At 40.1% G+C, this 19,283-nt stretch overlaps 1 protein-coding gene across 2 annotated transcripts in view; it reads right to left on the reverse strand.

The window, feature by feature from the left end:
• Positions 1 to 19,283, reverse strand: part of fndc3ba (fibronectin type III domain containing 3Ba) — an 85,817-nt gene that overhangs the window by 65,353 nt on the left and 1,181 nt on the right. The gene's annotated exons all lie outside the window — the stretch shown is intronic.

Here is a 19,283-nt window from a genome sequence, read left to right on the forward strand (position 1 = left end):
TGCACAGAAAACAGCTGCATGTTATTGTGCGACTTGTCTTTCAGCTGGTCGTCTTCTAGCACAGACAAGGTCACTAGAAGGGTTAGTGGATCATACAGCTGTGGCTCATACTGTCGCATCATTAAAAACACACTCACACCACTCTTTGAACACATTTTTCGCAGTTTTCAATCTTTCTCTTCTTGTTATTCTTAATTTTTTTTCTTTGTCTGTCTTTAACTGTCTTTCTGTCTCCATCTGAGCCCCGTTCCCAGCTCAGCCTGGCCATCCTGCGTTGAAAACACACACACACACAGTTTTGTCCAGGACACATCACAGACAGATGGCAACACCACTGTCGGCTCTGCCAGGAAAAAGAAGAGCGAGACACAGAAGCTAGCAGAGAGGAAGAGAGGGGATAAGCAACTGTAAGATCAGCACAGATAATAAATAGAGAGCAAACAAGGTGAAGTACATTCCAGTAAATGACCTTGTGTTCCTAAAACAAACTCAAATTTCCCAAGGAAATTCATCGCATGCAGAAATGAGATTCTAATGTGCATTATGTGAACGATGCAAATAGAAACCTGGCGTTGGGTGTCACTTGCAGGAAGTGTTTTCTGCATAATAGTAGAATTTTCAACTGGAAAATCCACATTCTTTAAAAAAAAATACAAACACAAAGAAAGTGTTTGAGAACTTTTTTAAAAAATCTTAATGAGATTAAGATGAGAAGGTGAATACCAATTTCACGTTTCTGTCTCGATCTGGGGCAATAAGACTTTTTAGCTTAGCATAAAAAAACCGAAAGAAGGTGGAAACACAGAAACCAAATGTAACAAAAATTGACTAACAAAACATTCAAAACTGACATATTTATTCCTTATAGACTGTAAAACTAAAAAAAGATCTTGTTATGGTTTATTATCAGCAATAACAGAATCCCTACATTAAGTCTATGTGAGGGTATGGTCATTTGTTTAGACACCTTTGGAGGTAGAAATACAATATGAAAGGTATCAAATTCCTCCTCTTGTTGAAAAAGATGCAGTTAGTTTATTTTCCAAAATGTCAAATTATTACCTTTCGATCACAGACCAGCCTGGAAACAAATACAATGGTGTTTTATCCAGCTTACAGATGTCTTATATCATTTCTTGGCATTGACGTTCTCCAAATTTAAACACAACCTTTTTGCTGCAATTTGGAGGAAGTGATGTGTGAAATTACATAGTGTAGAAGCAACTTTATGAAAAAATAAAAAACTCAAATCTATTTCCACTGTGATGCAGGCTTCATTGTTGATTCTGTAAAAATCGCCTCAGGCACACAAGAGAGGGAATACGCACTTGGTTTTGCAACTGTTGCATGTTGCATGTTGTCTAACAAATCCCATGTACATATTTGGAAATCTAATGCAATGATGAATGAATAATACCCTTTGTTCTACAGTGGAATCATTACCAGGCGCATTTAGCTGCTGACAGCTTCAGACATCACTGTGCTCACACTCATACACAGTTATACAAACACAGCCAGTGGTTTCTGTTCCCCAAAGGAATGTAGGAGGAATAAGGTGTTGATTCCCAGCGGGGATAAAATGTTAAATTGAAAAATTCCATCTTGAATCCAGAAAACAATCAACCACTTGTCCGTGTGTATGCGTGTTTGTGTGTATGTATGTGTGCGCGTGTGTCAGTATGGCAGAAAGCCTTGTGTAAGCATGGAAACTGCCTCTCCAACATAAAGATGCATAGAGTAAAACATACTCTGAGCTGAGATATATACACACTCACACAGTAAAGCCCCAGATATTCAGGGGCAGCACTGACCTCATAACTTCAGTCATTACTCATACAGTCATTCATCATTCACACACACGCCCAATGACTCCAGTTTGTCCATCCTGATGAAGCATAATGGATATTCACAACCACCTAACAGACTGTCTGATTTACTTCCAGTCGTCTGCTTCACACCTCATTCTCCCTACCATCACTTACACAGCCAAGGAAATATAAACACACACACACACACATTTGTGTAACAGACGCAGGTAAAATCTCCACAGCCTGGCATTAAATCTTGTCTTGAAAACAGCTACTGAAGTCATCATATTAAGCAAAAAATAAACCCCATTCAAAGAGACCAACGGAGAAATTTTCCTGTCAGCAGAAAGTAGACCACCAACTTCCACTTCTCTTTTTCTTCTATGAATGAATTGCCTATAAACAAGAATTTAAAAAGGCATGATGAAACTGATCAGCTCTACTTCTCCATCTTCCCGAACCGCATTTGTTTATGATGTAAAGAAAATAAAGCAGCGGGACTGAAAGGGGTTTCTCCAGGAAACTAAAAGAAGCCACAGGACCTACATTCACTACCTGACTGTAAATATCTACTACTTCTGCTGCACAAACTGACACTTTTATTCCTCCAGCTGGGGGAAGAGAATCAATGTCATCCTTGTCCTGGTAGTCATCTTGCACAGCAATGCTAAATCAGTGTGTCTGACTCGTCAGCTGTTAATGAAACTTACCAGACGCATCCCCAGCCTTATATAGTAAAAGAGGTTAATGTTGTAAAAACCTTTAGTCTTAATAAAAGTTGAGCTTTGTGTAACCAAAGAAATGAATATTTTGACTAACTGTAAGTAAATTTGCACATTACCTTGAGCAAAACAACCTTGCCCTATACTCTTTTACACACTAAGATATAATCAGTCGGAAGTTCTGGCTTGTTATCTTTTTATTTGCCTTCAACTCAGTTCTGTCCCAAACATCCAGATTAATTTATCAAAAGTGTATTCAGAAATTTAGCATTGGCCTCAGTGTAAGTCACAGCATACTGATAGATGTAATGCACTACAAATGGGTTTCTTCTAAAATTAACTAAAGGTTCAGTTTTTAGTCAGTCTTTTTAAAAGCACATGACGCGCAGTGACACATGACTGACACGACAAGTCTTTTTTAGACGTGAATGACAAAAAGAGATAAGTAGTGATTTCAGATGCAATCCCACAGTTCCCCAAACTACTATCATCAAGGGACAGGCAGTGGAGAAGAAGGCAATCTACAAGTCAAGAGACTTGGGCAGGAAGCAGGTTGACTTTTAAGAGCCGTTTCGCATGAACAGTTACAACGTGGCCAGAAAGAGATTTTCTATCATTCTTACAACTGATCACAGTTTGTGCTGGTTACAAAACTTGTTACACCTCTACTTATTTTTAGATGATCTCAGTTTAAACAATCATGGCCCAACAGCTATGATAAGAACACTAAAAGTAACCAGCATTTGCTGACCTGGATAACTGTTTCTCACACAAACTAGTTTTGCACAGTATTCCCCAAAAGAAAGAAAAACGGAATCTCAGCACTATTATCCAGAACAACTCTTTCAGGTTCTCAGACACTTCAAGCTGGTTCAGGATTTTGTTTTTTTGATTATTTGTGCAAAAAGTGTCCTCCAGCCAAAGTAGCAGTTCTCACCAAACTGCAAAATACTGAGCAGGAATCTGAACTATTAAACTGTCTGACACACTTATCAAAAATGCCAAATAACGAGAATAAAGAAGCCATTACAATTATTACCATTTTATTTCCTGGTGTAACTGTTTTCAAGGGCTGGGTGATTAGAAGGCTTACTGAATTTGTACTGGCAAAATGTACTGAACTGTCTGGGGGGATTTTTTTTGAGATTTTGTTTTGTAATAATAGCTACGTTTTTGGAAATTTAGGTTTCAATTGCTTTGAAGTCAACTTGACTCTTGACTGATTGGAATTAATATTTAAGTTTGCTATATTGAACTATGTTATTTATTTAAAATAAAGTCTTACAATATTTCACAGTACATTTATCATGTTCTAGTTGTGACAGACCATAATATTTAAACCAAAATTCACCTTTTACATTCACATCTCATTTATATTGTGGTATATCTCAATATCAACCGATATTGAAAAAAATAAGATGTTAGGTTTTTTTCTCTCCATATCACCCTGCCCTACTATTGCGCACTTCATTCTGTAAGTCCTCCTTATGTGCAGAGGCAAAAACAAACACAAACCAGGTTTAACAAATTTCAACTGATTTTCATGTTGCTGAAGTTTAAAAACCTCATCAAATCTTTTTTGATTTTTCTTCCTCGTGACAAAGGTGTTAAAATGAGGCATGCATATTTACTGTACATTCACAACAACAGTTCCGTTAAAAACAAATGTCAGGTTTGCCCTTGCTGTGTGTATCTAAATATATAAATAGACATCATATGACCTAACTTTCTAAACATCAGCTGCTACCTCACTTCTGTGTTTTTATTAGGGATGGGAATTTTATTTAAGGTGGAGAGGAGAAAACAAAAGTTGAACATGAAATATCGAGAGGAAGAACTGAAACTTAGCTGTGCTTGTTACACTTGGAAATGTTATTTTCGGTGTATGTAATTACATTTGCAGAAAGGTATCAGTGATGACCCAGAAATCAACCTGTGACAATAGTTTCATAGGAGGGTATAATACGTGAGCTCTAAATGTCTTGTATATGCTTTTTTCATAAGTTTCCTATATAAACAAAACATAGATTATGCTGTTTATTTGCCTAGAACAGCACAAGCATATCTACATGTAGATGTGTATGTAAATGTGATAATGAAGAATAGATAAGAGAGAAAAAGAGACGCACAGAATTAGTATCTTCTTTCTCATGCTGGGTGTGTTAAACTGAGGAATGCACTCAGGTGTCAGTACTTAGAAACTAAATGAATGAGTGTTCACCGCAGTGCACACACAGGATCACACATGCACACAAAACAGCCACCACAACTGGGATTGGTCCAAGCCCTTTAAAACCAATCTTATCAGCTGAATCTGTGCTGGTTTTTAATACACACACAGATGCATTGATACAAGTCTGTGCGTTTGGGCAAGGGGGGGACGAGACTTCTACATATGGTGGGAAACTGCCACAAACACCACTCCCATTCAACCCCAGCTCCTTTTACAAAAGGTATTCAGTCTAGGAGAAACCTGCTCTCTCTCTCTTTCACCCTCTTTCTAATACACACACACACACACACACACAGCAAGAGAGCAAGAGAGAGAGAGGTGGAGTGAAGGGGGGGTGCAGGGAAGGAGAGAAGCAGAGGGCAGAAAGAAAGAAAATGTGGAGAGGACGGCAAAAAGGAATGCTGTGATTGTGCTTACACACACAAACACACACACAGGAGCACACACTTGGGAAAGACAGAGAGGAATTTATAAAAGATGAAACCTCTTTTGGTTCCCACATTGGCCGACAGCTTGCTGCACATATGCAGACAGTGTGCTTGTGTGAGGGAGGGAGCAGCAGAGAAACAAAATTCAGAGTTTCAGCTTGTTCTTCAATCTGCCTGCATGCATTTGGCTTGCATGTGTGCATGCCTTTGTGTGTGTGTGTGTGTGTGTGTGTGTGTGTGTGTGTGTGTGTGTGTGTGTGTGTGTGTGTGTGTGTGTGTGTGTGTGTGTGTGTGTGTGTGCACGCGCGCTCTTATAGCTGAAGTCCTCTTGCCCTATAATTGCAGTAATGATATGTCATCCACGAAGAAGAACTCTGAACGGGTGGATTGGAATGCAATGGACACATACAAGCGCACACACGTGCTGCACTTGCGAACCGTGTATGAACAAGCTCCTCTCCAAACTACCTAACTTAAACCTTTAGGGCACCTTTTTTCCTTCAGTACAGATGAGATCCGGCACCTAGAGAAACCACATCTAATGGCAAGCTAAACCAGCCAGATGCTGCATTTCACTTTTAACGAGTATCTTTTAAAACCCTAAATCAGGCAAATTTTACCTCAATGCCACAACATACGCATAGGTTGCTATAAACAGTGTTGGCTTTAGAAATCATGAAAAATAACAACGTTTTAGGTGAAAAAATGTGTCTGCTACACAACGCAACCCAATGAAAGTAGAGAGAAAGTAGCCATTTCCAAAATGTGTGCATTTAGCAGCAGTCTTCCTTAACTACAAGAAATAAAATAAAACTAGGATTATCTGTGGAGAAGAACTTGAATTTTAATGCAATTTCTGCAATTTTTCTTGCCACATCCCCAAAAAGGATGTGCATTTAAGCAGTCCTAGAGAATACCAATAAGTGTCCAAGGTTATACTGCGGTCACTGGCTTCAGATTGCTCATAATAAGAGGCAGATGAGAAACTATTAACAGTTTGCAGTTATTCATATGAAATGCAGGAATAGTGCTACTCCTAATGTCAGTGTCTGAGGAAGTCTTGGACTTTATTACTATGTTGCATAAAAACATCACATGCTTGTCACTGTTTAAAACCTTGAATAAAATCATTCTTTCTCTTTCATTTTCTGTCTGCCTGTATTTATTTCTGTTTCCTCTGAATGCCAGGCATACTGCAGATCACCGTGCAGCCAGAGTGTAGGCAAGTCAAGACTTGGAGCCTGGTAAATGATGGCCTCAGCACTTATTTCCCCATTCCCTCACTCGCACTCTCTCTCACACACACACACACACACACACACACACACACACACACACTGAGCACCCTGAGCAAAGCCTTTCTCTTGTGTCATCCTCCCATCCATGTACCCACATACCCAATGCTCATATAAGGCCAGTAACATAGGCAGCAAACTAATGACTCAGTGACTTTAGGTTAGTCTTCACTCTCTCCCCATGTGCCCTCGTAAACTGAGGCTTTTTAACTCTTAATAAATTGCCAACTCTAACACAAGATTTTTTAAAACTTTTTCATGGTCTTATGTTACAAACCAAGCAGCCATATACGGTTCCTCAATTCATCCAATAAAAGGGTTAATGGAAGTTGTCAGCGTGCATGCTGACCAACTTCAGATAACTTGAATTGCAAGATATGTAATATTTTTGCCTAAAATCATCTACTTCTTTTAAGAGCTAATGCACCACAAACTAAATCCTTACACCTTTAATCTGCATGTTGCCACACAGACTACTTGGGTTCCTAAGAAGTAGCTCAGCCCAGGAGTCCAGGATTTGACTCTTTTGCTAGGCGCTTCCTGGAAAGACCCCGCCTTCCTCGCATTCCACGACCCTGTCAAAATATGACTGTCGTTTCCAACTGGCTGATGGGAAGCTATTAGCTCTCCTTATAGGCTGTTGCCGGAGCACTGGGCGGGGAAGTAAAAGCTGATCTCCAAGAAGCGGCAGCCCATTCCCAAGGAGAGACTTCAGTTACATAACTGTGCACATTAGCACACACAATGTCAGGAGAGCACCCTCAACACACAGTGGAACACAAAAAAGGGTCAGAGAGAAAGAGAGGTGAAGAAGCATAGGAGGTAGTGCCGAAAAAGACAGACAGGAGAGGAGCTGAGAATGACAAGAAGGGGGGAGAGGGAGGGAGGGTGTAGGTGAGGCATCATTTTTCCTTGGGAACAAAATCAAGAGGAAATGGCTATTTTACACTCAGGTCAGGAGCTGTGGGAGAGGACTTCCAGCCAGGGTGTGTGTGTGCGTGTGTGTGTGTGTGTGTGTGTGTGTGTGTGTGCGTGTGTGTGTGTGTGTGTGTGTGTGCGTGTGCGTGTGTGTGTGTGTGTGTGTGTGTGTGTGTGTGTGTCTGAGCAAGACAGAGAAAGGTTAATTGGTGGATGGTGGAACATCACTTGCATCAAGCCTTAAGTGGCAAAGCAGTGGAATGAAGAGGGGAACTGTGCCAAGAACACAGCACACTGACAAACACACACACAAACAGCTGAGACAGGCCTGTAGTTTAATGAAAAAAATAGCAATTTTGGTGTTATTAAATACATATAATCTATTGCTTGTTTACAAAGGGAGGTATTGATAGTAATCTGTTAAAGCGGAGAAGGGCAACACAGGCGGCGTTAAAGAAGAAGGGGTGGGGGTAGTGATAAGACCAGAGAGGGGAGAGAAGAGGGGACTGGATGGGGATGGGTAAAAACAAGGAGAGACGAGGGTTGAGTGTGTGGTGAGAGAAATGTGTGGAATTCTAATTGTGTTATTGCTGCAGAACAAACATTAGTCCTGCCTGTCATTCCGCAGACAGCAGGCTGTGAGAGACTGTGTGAGTGAAAGGGACGGAGAGGGAGAGAAAATTGAATGAATCCGGCAAATTAAGGGTCAAGCCAAGAGTTTCAGACAGGCTCTCCACTTTTTCCCCGGCTATTTATGAAGGCAGAGTGTTTACAATCAGCTCTGTGTTGCTCTGGGAGTTATGTGTTTGCTGCTAGCTTTAGCACAGCACAGCTAGCTCCAGCACATGTGTGCATCTGCCTGCAAGCCCTCCCTCTTGCAGCTGTACGGCTGTGAGTTGGCCGTGTGTGTGTGTGTGTGTGTGTGATTTTGTGTGTGTGTTTGTGTGCTTGGGCTAGGGGCCAGTAGGCAGTAAACCCACAGTAGAGGCCTGACAGTCCAACGCCTGCCACGTAGCACCGACGTAACTTCAGAGGAAAGAAGATCTATATCCAAAAACTCTCCTGTGTGTGAGAAAAAAGGTGTAGGCGTAAGAAAGGAACTAATAAATGAAATAATGTGTGTCATTGTCTGGGAGTCAGAGTATAAACAGAGGCATTGCAGATAGCCATACACAGAAAGACAAAGTGACTCTGTGATACCATTCATCCCAGTCAGATGTTTCCACCAATTACATCAGCCAAGACCACCACTCTCTCGCTCTTGTCTTCCTGCTGAGAGCTCCTTTAACTTAAAGATGTTAGTGGCCTGAAACTAAAACTAAGAATTTTGAAACCCAGTGACAAGATTTTTTTGACAACGCAGAAATGTGATTGGCCAGTGTTACATATGATCCATCTTCATAGCTGTATCCAAGCAGCCCTGCAGCCCTGAACTTCCTCAGGCATCCCTCGACAAATGACAGCACAACAGTCCAATGCAAAAGTGACTGGACATTAGCTTGTACATACAGCCCATCGACTTATTAGTACAAAATAAAAGGGTGATGTTGTAAAATATCACTGTGCAAATAGTGCATCTAATAAGTCTGATACACCCACCGCTATCGAGTGGGCATGAATGTATACTGCCTCCTTCACGCTCCCTGCAAACACATTTGAAGCAAACTGTTTCAAGGAAAAATGTGGAATATTTTCCAACCTGATTATCCCAATATTGGCCAAAGTTCATGTGTCAAATTGTCATATGATGGCAAGAACAACCAGTTTCCCACTTATACTGAAAATACTTAATTAGTAGTTTCCTTTTTGCCTCAATATAAAATAAACACAATGAAATAATATGCTGACATATATAATAATTTACCAATAGCATAATTAAACCAGAGCATTTCAACAAAGTTTTTTTTTGTCCTAAATAATGACATTGAGACGTTTAAAAATTGTAAATGTAGATCAGTTTAAAATACATCAGTCTCCAATCATCACGAGCCCTGGAAAAATAAAACATATTGGCGGACGTCTTATAAGAACATTCTGTATTTTGTTGGTGTTTTTGTGTGTTACAGAGGAAGTGGCTATTCTCCCACAAGCACATGAACATGACTCACTCTTCTTCATGCCAGCGCTTCCAGATTTTTCTTCTCCATTTGTCCTTTTCTCCCCTTACTCCTCATCTCTCTTTCCCTCTATCATCCCTCCCTCTCTGCCGCCTTCCTCCCGTCCCACAACAGTTAAGACTTTTCCCCATCAGATCCAAAGAAGCTGAGGATTGAGCACTCAGCTCAAGGACAGCTCACAGCAATCTCTTTCCTAACACCTTGGATCTCCAAGGCTCAGTCTGGCCATGCCGGGGAAGGCCAACCTACAGGCCAGGAGACTAAAGGCTGAATTGGTCTGACTGGTGGGCATGACAGGCGTCATACACACAGAGGCCGTCTGGGTGATGGCTTAACACGGCTAACCTGCTAATGCCCAAGTTAAATGGAAATCAGCAGATTAAAGTCCACCTACTCCTAAAACCCAAGGATTGTTAAAGGTTAAGAAATTCTTGTATGTCTTAAGTCTCAAGTCCAGGTTTTGCAAGCAAGTAATCACTAAACCCTATTTATCTTTACCTTTAGGTAAGACTGCATGCCATTTTCAGAAGTGTTTTACTTTGTCAAACAGTTCTAAACGCAAAGACTACAAGAGAAAGACAAAGTGGAAAAAGCGACAGAATAATGAAACAAAGCAAGATAGCGCTGGAGTCAATAACCGACATGCATTTTATAAAATTATCCACATTGCAGACTTCCAGCAAAACTGATAAACACACTATTTGCATTTTATTTGCATCTCAGATCAGCTAAATATTATGCTAGCATGCCATTATAAGACACTAGCTCCACATTCTCATTCATCTCTCATCCGCTACCTCCTCTGATTTTTCCAGGTTATTGCCATGTAATGCAGTTGGATCCATGTAATACAGTGCTTTAGCATAAATCTGATTCTTTGCCTGCAGAGCTGGATCTTCTTCAAGTTGATGGATTAGATAGGGCTGGGTGTGTGCTGTATACAACTTTTGCGGTTGCATGCTTTTTGAGGCTCAGCTGCTGATTCGCACGAACGAATCAGCAGCTAATGAACAACAGTTAAACTTTGATTTCCGTGCACCATGTACTCCCTCCCTCATTTTCTCATCTCATCGTGGGTCCTACTTTCAGCTTTAACCTGTTGCAGCACTCCCCTGCCCCTGTTCCTCCCCCTTCATTCTTACCTCCCCACACTATTGGCTCAACTTCTCAAACAACCCCTCAGCCTTCAAAAGACAGCCGCCCATTGAGAAGGTTTTGGGTTAGAATGGGGGAGGAGAGCAGCACAGACTTGTGGAAGTTTGAATGGTGGGTGGGAGGGAGGTGTGGGGGGGTATAGGTCTCTGATTCCCGCTAAATTGTCCCACATGGCTGAGCGTGCTTAGTTTAAACAAACACAGCCACTTCCTCCTCACTGCACACATCGAGCACACAGACAAGCGAGCATGTACATACACACACACGCACAATACACACCAACAGGGTGCACAGGCATGCTTAAACTCCAGTATACACAGCATGGGCACACATGAACATAATACATTGTATACCCTAGCAAGCAGCAGACAATACTAATATTCTAAAACTCCAGCCAGAAAAGATAGAAACACAAGAAAATTTGGCCTTTTTTTTTTTAATTTACATTAAAACCAGCACATTTGTGAATGTGTTAAAAACTGCTTTTAGAGCTCCTGTGCATATTTATACCTTATGACCAATATTACTAACTAAATATTACTTACTTGGCTACTTTGGCAATCAATTATTCAAAAGATTTTTCCATTTTATTTCAATTCATATTTCACTCATATAGCAGTAGTTCACCATAACACTTGCCTCAAGGCTAAAGCACACCAAAAATGTATTGATTTCTCAATTTTTCTTTCCCATGTTTTTCATATTTAGTGAGTTTGGTCTGGATGTCTGATGATGTCAATGGCAAAATACCTCAATTTAAAAAAAATGAGTTAGTTGTGATATTTAAACACGCTGTAGAGTTTCAGTGTTCCCTTGCATAATATTATTTCTACAATGATTACCCTAAAAATAATATTACAACAGCTTTAAACACACAATTAGTAACTTGTAAGGCATTTGTGTCCTTATTTGTTTTATAGTTCCAATGTAACAACTAAAAATCATATTCCAAACAGGAGAAAGATTGCCATATACAGCTGTCCAACTATATATATAGATAGATAGATAGTCAAGTACATAACTGGCAAGAAGTATATTGTGAGAAAACATGAGTATTAACATAATTGTATTGAGACAAGTAAAAATCACTTTTTCTTCTTTTACCAAAGATCTAACTTCTCTGTCTTAAAGACTTCTTAAAGACTATGTATTTCAATGAAGTGACCTACAATCATTGTAATTAGCTCTGCATTACAAACGGCCTATGAAGAGAGGTGAAGGAGGACAACCACAGAGTCCAGACAAAGAGCGCACATTCAATGCCAGTGGACCTGCTGCCATCCAGGCCTGCACACACAGCATGTCTTAGCCACTAATGCTGATCTCCATCGAGGCTGGATGCCATGAGTCTTAATTAAGACAGCAATGCCAAGTCAAGAAGTGAATAATTCTACTCCCCACCAACCACCACCATCTCCCTATTACACACACACACACGCACACACACACACACAAGCCTAAACTCTCATTTGCAGATAGATGAGTGTGTAGATGCAGACAAACCACCAAGAGAGACTCAGATTTTATGGGTCAGAAAAAGCTTGCTCAGTGAGTAGTGTGTGGATGCCTGTGTGGGCACTGAGATAGAAAAATCATTTAGTCACACCTACATGACAAACCTGTTGTGTACTTGTGTTTATGAATGTGCATGTGTGTGTGTGTGAGAGAGAGAGAGAGAGAGAGAGGAGGGAGAGAGTGCACGCATCAGTGTTTAATCCATTAGAGGAAAACTGAATTGGGCTGAAAAATGAGAGAAGACACTTCTGGGAATCGCAAGCCAGTTGAAGGTGTACATACAATCACTTGCTCCCTACGATCAAACACACACACACTTATAACACCCCTCCCTACAGTTTGGGGTCACAAGGTCACATTCCTTCTCTTCAATCAGCCTCAGGATTTCACACACTACTTTGGGGAGGGGAGAGAGGGGATGGAGGGGAGGGGGTGCTGTGTCTGTGGATTTCAGTATGGAATATTTTAATGATTTGTGTGTGCTCCTGCTTGCAGGTAAGGGGAAGAAAAGTTAAAGAAAACAGAGGTCTGAGGCCATGTGTGCACGAAGCTTAAATAATTTGAAGATGCACTTTTCAATCTTTTTTTAAAAACACCCTCTTAATTAGACTTATAAGTTATTAAGGTAACTAGGTCAAGCAGTTAAGGATTTCTCTTCGTTACAGTTTACAGGTGCCATTTGTAACACATAATGAAAACTAGAGTTGTTTTCACGGATATGTCAATGGCCAATATGCTCTCCTCTGATCAGTTTCTCACTGGTCAGGCAGTAGCAGGTCTTACTGCTGCACCATCAGTAGCTTTCGAGGATTAATCTTTCACATTTGAAAGCAAGAGGAAGAGGCCTGCTATGAAAAATGGAAAGAGACATTCCCCTTCTCGTCCCCGTTCACTAAACTTTTAGTCAGATCGAGCTTCAAAATAACTGGTGCCATGTCAAATAAGTTGTCACGGTTATTCTAATTTATTAAAACAAATGGTCAAAAAGTCAAGTGTGCACCTTGGAGCAGGAAATATCACAGCTCAGCATTCAACATGACAGATCGTGTTAAAAAGACAGGCTAACCTGTGTGTGTTAGCAGGCTACGTTAACATCCGTAGCTTGAGGCTTTGAGATTTATCATTTTTACATTTCGTTGATAAATCTAATATTTTTTACTGAGCATTTATTTCCTCCTTTTGCTGAGCCCCAAACTAATGGTGAGCAATATGGCCAAAAGACCCCAATGATAACATCAGTGTTTTACAAGCAGTGTGGGCATTTAAGCTTACGTCGAGCTCAGGTGTTGATGAGCACCAGGATTTTTTTTCCTTTTAGGAGAAAAGCTGCAACTCTCAAGGTAGCCACTGTAAGTTATTAGCCTTCTGCTCGTGTTCGGCGTTTTTACACATATAAATCGGCTTGAAAAAAAAACTATAAAGAAGTTCAAAAACAGGGAATAAGGAGCCAGGAAAGTGTTATTAACTAATACTGATTTACGAGTTCAGTTTAAAATCGTTCATCGCCGTCTCTTTCCTTTTGCAGTTGTTGCACATATGCAGCTCCACTGTTCTGTCTGAAGTTTAAGGAACCGCCCGGTCGAAAACTTTCCTGGCAGAAACCTTGCACACGATGACCTTTTGGGGTAAGATCACTCTCTAAGGTCACAATCTACAGTGTGCATATGGCTATTTGGATACAAAGCCTGGCATTTCTAGTCGCACAAATCCCTGCTTCATGGTTTTGCTATGATTTCATTCTGCTGACTAAACATGTTATTTCACGATGCTTTCCACTTTCCATTACTCTTCAACCACAATGTTTTCTTCCGTTTAAAAAAATAACTTCTGACACTTCAGATATGAATAATTCATCCAATGTGTCACAACCAATCAGTTTGCTTAGTTCATGTGATAGTTTGGACGGGGCTGTTTCTTTGTTAGTTTTAATGACAGGATCCTCTAAGAAACGGATTGGAAGTCAAATTAGGATTCCTCCCCTTCACCCTTAAATCTGGCCCAAATATATCCTCCAGTGAGTGACAACATGTGAAGCACTGCCACACACACACACAAGCACAGTTGCATTAATCATACATACAAATAATAATGGTCACATACATAGAGAGACAGGCATACTAAGAAGTCTGTGCATATATGAGTTCTAATTTTGGTTCACAACATAAAAGAAACTGAAAATAACTAGTTACAGATTCAGTTCCCCACTTCAGTGCATACACACACACACACATTAGAGACTCAGCCAACTGCAGATTTAAGACACTTGAGATAAACACTCAAAATGCTCACAGCCAGGCATAAAAACAGCCATTAACGACTGGCGGAACTTTCCATGGGCCTGCCAACCAGCAACACCAACACGCCTGGCATGCTAATACAAGCACGTAAAGTTAACTGAGTGTGTACATTTCATGCATATGTGTTAAATCAAGGCTGTGTCTGTGTCTTTGTGTTCATATATATATATATATATATATATATATATATATATGCACAATTAATGTCTTCGGCCAGCTGACTTTCAGACTTTCAAACCATTTCTATGGATGATACCGCTGAAGGCCTGTGAAAGGGCAAAAGGAGGGCAGGGTGACCGAGAGCTACACACCTCATTTGAATCATTCAAACTTTTTTTTTAACCAAACATACTAAGTTGATGACAAATTTGGCAGCCCACCTTCTTGTTGTGAAACATTTACCTCTTTGTCAAAATTCTTTTACTCTATCACGTTAACTATTAGCCTGTCTCTCCCTTTGCTGTTATGCTGCAGGTGAGTTGTTTCAATAACACCAGTTGGTAAAATCAAAGATTTAAGCGAGGGCACAAGTTGAATCATGCGCCATTATTGCTGTGCATTGAAATGCATGTAAGGTATTCGAATATAGGTGGCTCAAATTTCTGCTTGTGGCTTGACTGGAAGTACTGTTCCAGCTTATGCGTCATCTACCCTCATATAGAAATGTGGCTGCAACTAATGATTATATTCATTAGCTCTGCTTAAACAAAGAGAGAAGTGAATCGTGTTTAACATTGTTCACGTGCAGTGATGCTTGGATATCAACAGAACAGGTCAAATTTGTTAAGTTACTAAAATGGTACATAAGCTTAATTAACCATTATAACTTTTCTTTAAGTGACTGGTGTAAGGGTCAAGCTAGAGTGTATTCCATGCAGCACACTGGCAGAACCAGCACACAACATTCAGTGTGTAAAACATCATAGCAAAGGGAAAATGACTTGTATAGTTTCCAGGTATATGCCTCAAAATAGTTTTTGCCTAACCAGGAGTCTAAAGGGGTTATGAAAATAACCCAGGTTAACCTATTATTTAAATTACTGACAAGAAAATAACCATCAATCATTTAATTCATTAACGATCTCCTCGTTTATTTTAACTGTCAAAATTTAATAAATCTGCTGCATAAGAGCAGCAGTTTGTTTAATTTTTTAAATGCCATATTAGGTTGATCAAACATTTTCACAAGAAATTCAGTTTGTTGACATCTTTAGATTTTAGACTGTCAAACAAAAGGTATTTTGTGATTTCTATTCAGGTTCAGAACACCTGGTGGTTTTCCTTTTCTCTTTTCTTTTTACATCATTTAGTCATTATAAAAATGTTTACTTAAAAGTGAATGAACACTATTACTATTTTCTTTGCAAAAAAGCATTAAGAGGAAGTTCAATGACCTTTCATGACAGTCTTTGTAAATATTTATTTCCAAAAATATTCATTCAGTTGCATCACATTTGAGAAATCCTGTGTCTTATTTTAGACTGAAACTCTGAGACTGAGATTATTTGATTTATTTTATCAAACACTACGATTAGCAAAAGAAGAAGCCAAGAGAAGAGGAAAGAAAAATGCAATGGAAAAGGGGATGGGAGGGAGGAGCTGGGGGGAGAGAAGTTGAAAGGCTTCTTTCATCTACTTCTGAATCAACTGTCAACAATACAGGAAATTATCGAGGGAGACAAAAAAAAGGAAGGGAGACGAGATTCTGGAGAGCAAGAGGGGCAGGGATGGAGGGGGTTAGGCAAGGAGGACGAAAGAAAGGGCCGAGAAGGGTAAACATTACAGTTCTATGCCAAGCAAACATCAGATGCTGGGATACTTCAACAAAAAGCCACCGTTCATTTGGGAGAGAAGAAGATGGAGCAAGAGAGAGAGAGTGGGCGAAGATGCGAGTGTGTGGCAACAAGCACAGACACCCAGTCAAAAGCTGGGAAATGGAAAGTGAAAGCATGGAGCGTCAGACAAACAGCTGCTGTTATTAAATAGGACAAAGCGTTTTTTCTCATAACACATCCATGCATCTCTTTCTCAGTGTCTGTTTGCACAATATCCTGCAGTAAACACAGGGTTTGACCTCATGAATCAGATGAGTTATCTGTAACTTAATGTAACTGTATATTTGCATACACACTTAATGAAACAAATCAAGAGATGCAGGATACTAAACCTGCACTACAAATTCATCCTGTAGGACATCATTACTCCACACTCGTACGTTATCTTGAACAGAAAGACAGTGTTACTTACAGTAATTAAAAAACACTTGTAGGTTTTGGATGGATGTTCGGTCTAGAGGTTCCCTGCAGTGGGTCACGTGACAGAAGCAAGGCAGTCTATATAACTGCATGGAGAGTCCATGGACTTTACTGGTCAAGAGACCAGAGAGGCAGCAAGGAGATAATCTACAGAAATCCTGCTTTTGCACTTTAGGTGTTGACCTTTTGACCTCACAGTAGAGGAACTCCTAATCACATCCAACTTACAAATAAGATAACCTCTCATCACTGTCAAGGAAATGCACCCCCGAAACAGTAACAGTGAAGGTAGCAATCTTTCTGGGAAGCACACCTGTTGCATTCGGAGAACCAGATGGCAGAAGAGACAGCAGGATACATAAAAACTGCAGACATACAGTAGAGCGGTGAAGCACAGTACACAGCAAACACACACCAGTTACTAGAAGGAAATATTCAGAGCAAATTGATATATTTAAATGGTCGGAATCAGTACTATAAATAATAATTACTACTGATTATATGCAGACATGACAAGAACTGCAGATCATAAATGTAACAAATTTAAATTTGCACAGACTGTCCATGTTTTTCTTCTTTTCTAAAGCCTTTGAAGCTGACACACTTGTCTCTTGAAGTAAATCACCACTGTGCTGTAACGACTAATTCAGCAAAGCAACAATTATTTTCAAATCTAATCTCGCTTATTTGGTCTATAAAATGTCTACAACTATATAAATGTTTCACAAAATAGTTTCTGTTAGTCAAATTGACCCACTTATATCAATCAGTGATTTTCTTGAAATAAAAAAAAAGTCTAATGCCTGAAAAACTACAGTAACAGGAATTCATGAGGAGTTTTATCATAAGTTTCTTCTTGTTTGCCTCTCTTTCACACGCTCACACACACACACACACACACACACACACACACACACACACACATTCCAGGGCAGCATTGTTTTGTCTATGTAACTCTATAGCTGCATCTGCCTGTGTTCCTGATAAACAAGAGCTACTTGGTAACACTACCCATTTGATAGCATGTTCTAGGTTACCAGTCAGACACATAAGTACACACATACAATGGCTAGCATCATCCAGGCTGCCCATTCCCTGACCCCATTTCAACCAGGCATACCAAAGAGTTTTATTAGGCCAGTAGCGAACCAGAGTACTAAGACAAAGAGAATCCTCCTGGCATCCTGAAATCACATGTAACATGACAGTAACTTCCTTATTGTTCTTAGAATAACCACATTCTGAATATTGGACCCAAAGCTTCTTATTTTAATATCATGTATGCTTTCTGTGTAGATGCTGGAGAAGCAGAGAAGAAAAACGCATGCCACGTAAAGAGAACTTTGCCCAAAAGAAAAAAAATGACCAGTGAATTGACATATAAGATATTTTAGCCTCCCCTTTCCTCATTATTTTGGTTATCACTCATGCAAAAACTAATTAATTGGATCACAGAAGCTGCAATGTTAAAAATCACCCCATGTGTAGGCAATGACGCACCATCACAGTTAGTGGCACAAAGGTGTGGGCTGCACCTGTGTGACAAATTTAAAACTTACATAAAGTGTTATTCAACCTCTGTTCTTTCTCTGTTTGTGCAAAATACATGGAAAGTTAAAGCAACAATGGTTACCCTCCTTCAATGTGACTCCAGTATAACCCCAATCTGACTGCGTCTGCTTAAAGACGCACAGAGAAAATGTGAAAATGAGAAAATAAGGATCATTTGATATAAAGTTGCATCAGTTTTAAGGCAAATCCTTGCTACATATATCCTAGGAGTTTCAGCTGTGTACAATGTTGCACATTTAATTCAAGCTTCAGGCAACAAGCTGTGCTGAATCTGACACCAATGAAACACAAAGAATAATGCTGGAGCTGTAAAGCAGGATGGTCCCAAATCTGAAAGCCTATCTTACCTTTTAACCTGATTCCTCTTGGGATCTGAGTTAGATCCAACAGATGCTACTTTCAGCAGAAAAGGCTTTTAATCATGTTAGAGTGCCACACTTTGATTAAAGCTTTACCTGCATCCAGCTGTCCACCTCTCAGCTTACTGTCCACAACTTAACTGTCTGATGCTAAAACTTTTTGATGCTCTCGTGGAAGCAAGATAAATTGCTCATTCAAGCAGCACTGGGAGAATTCCTTCACACTCTAAACCCAAACACACCTTTTCAGCTGGAAGCCGACCTCATTCATCCCCCTCAAAGAAAAGTCAGATATCGTTTTCCTTTTTTTCGGGGGGGTAAAGAAAGGGGAAAAAAAATCATGGCCACATCAGCCTTTCACCAAAGGAATGTCACGTGACGTCATCTATTTGGGATCGGATTTCTCCGTCTCCCTTTCCTTCACTTTCTCCCATGAAAAAGTAGAAGAAGCGTACATGTGTGTGATGCGTTGGGTAATCCCGCCAAGCCCGTAACCAATATCATCAGACGTGGACCTGAAGCGCACAACACGGGGAGATATGCAACCCCCAAATCAATGCTCCAATTACACCTCACCAATACTGCCACCACCAGTAATGACATTTTAAT

The sequence above is a fragment of the Pelmatolapia mariae genome, linkage group LG16_19 (genome assembly GCF_036321145.2).
Source record: "Pelmatolapia mariae isolate MD_Pm_ZW linkage group LG16_19, Pm_UMD_F_2, whole genome shotgun sequence".
Taxonomy (NCBI): Eukaryota; Metazoa; Chordata; class Actinopteri; order Cichliformes; family Cichlidae; genus Pelmatolapia; species Pelmatolapia mariae.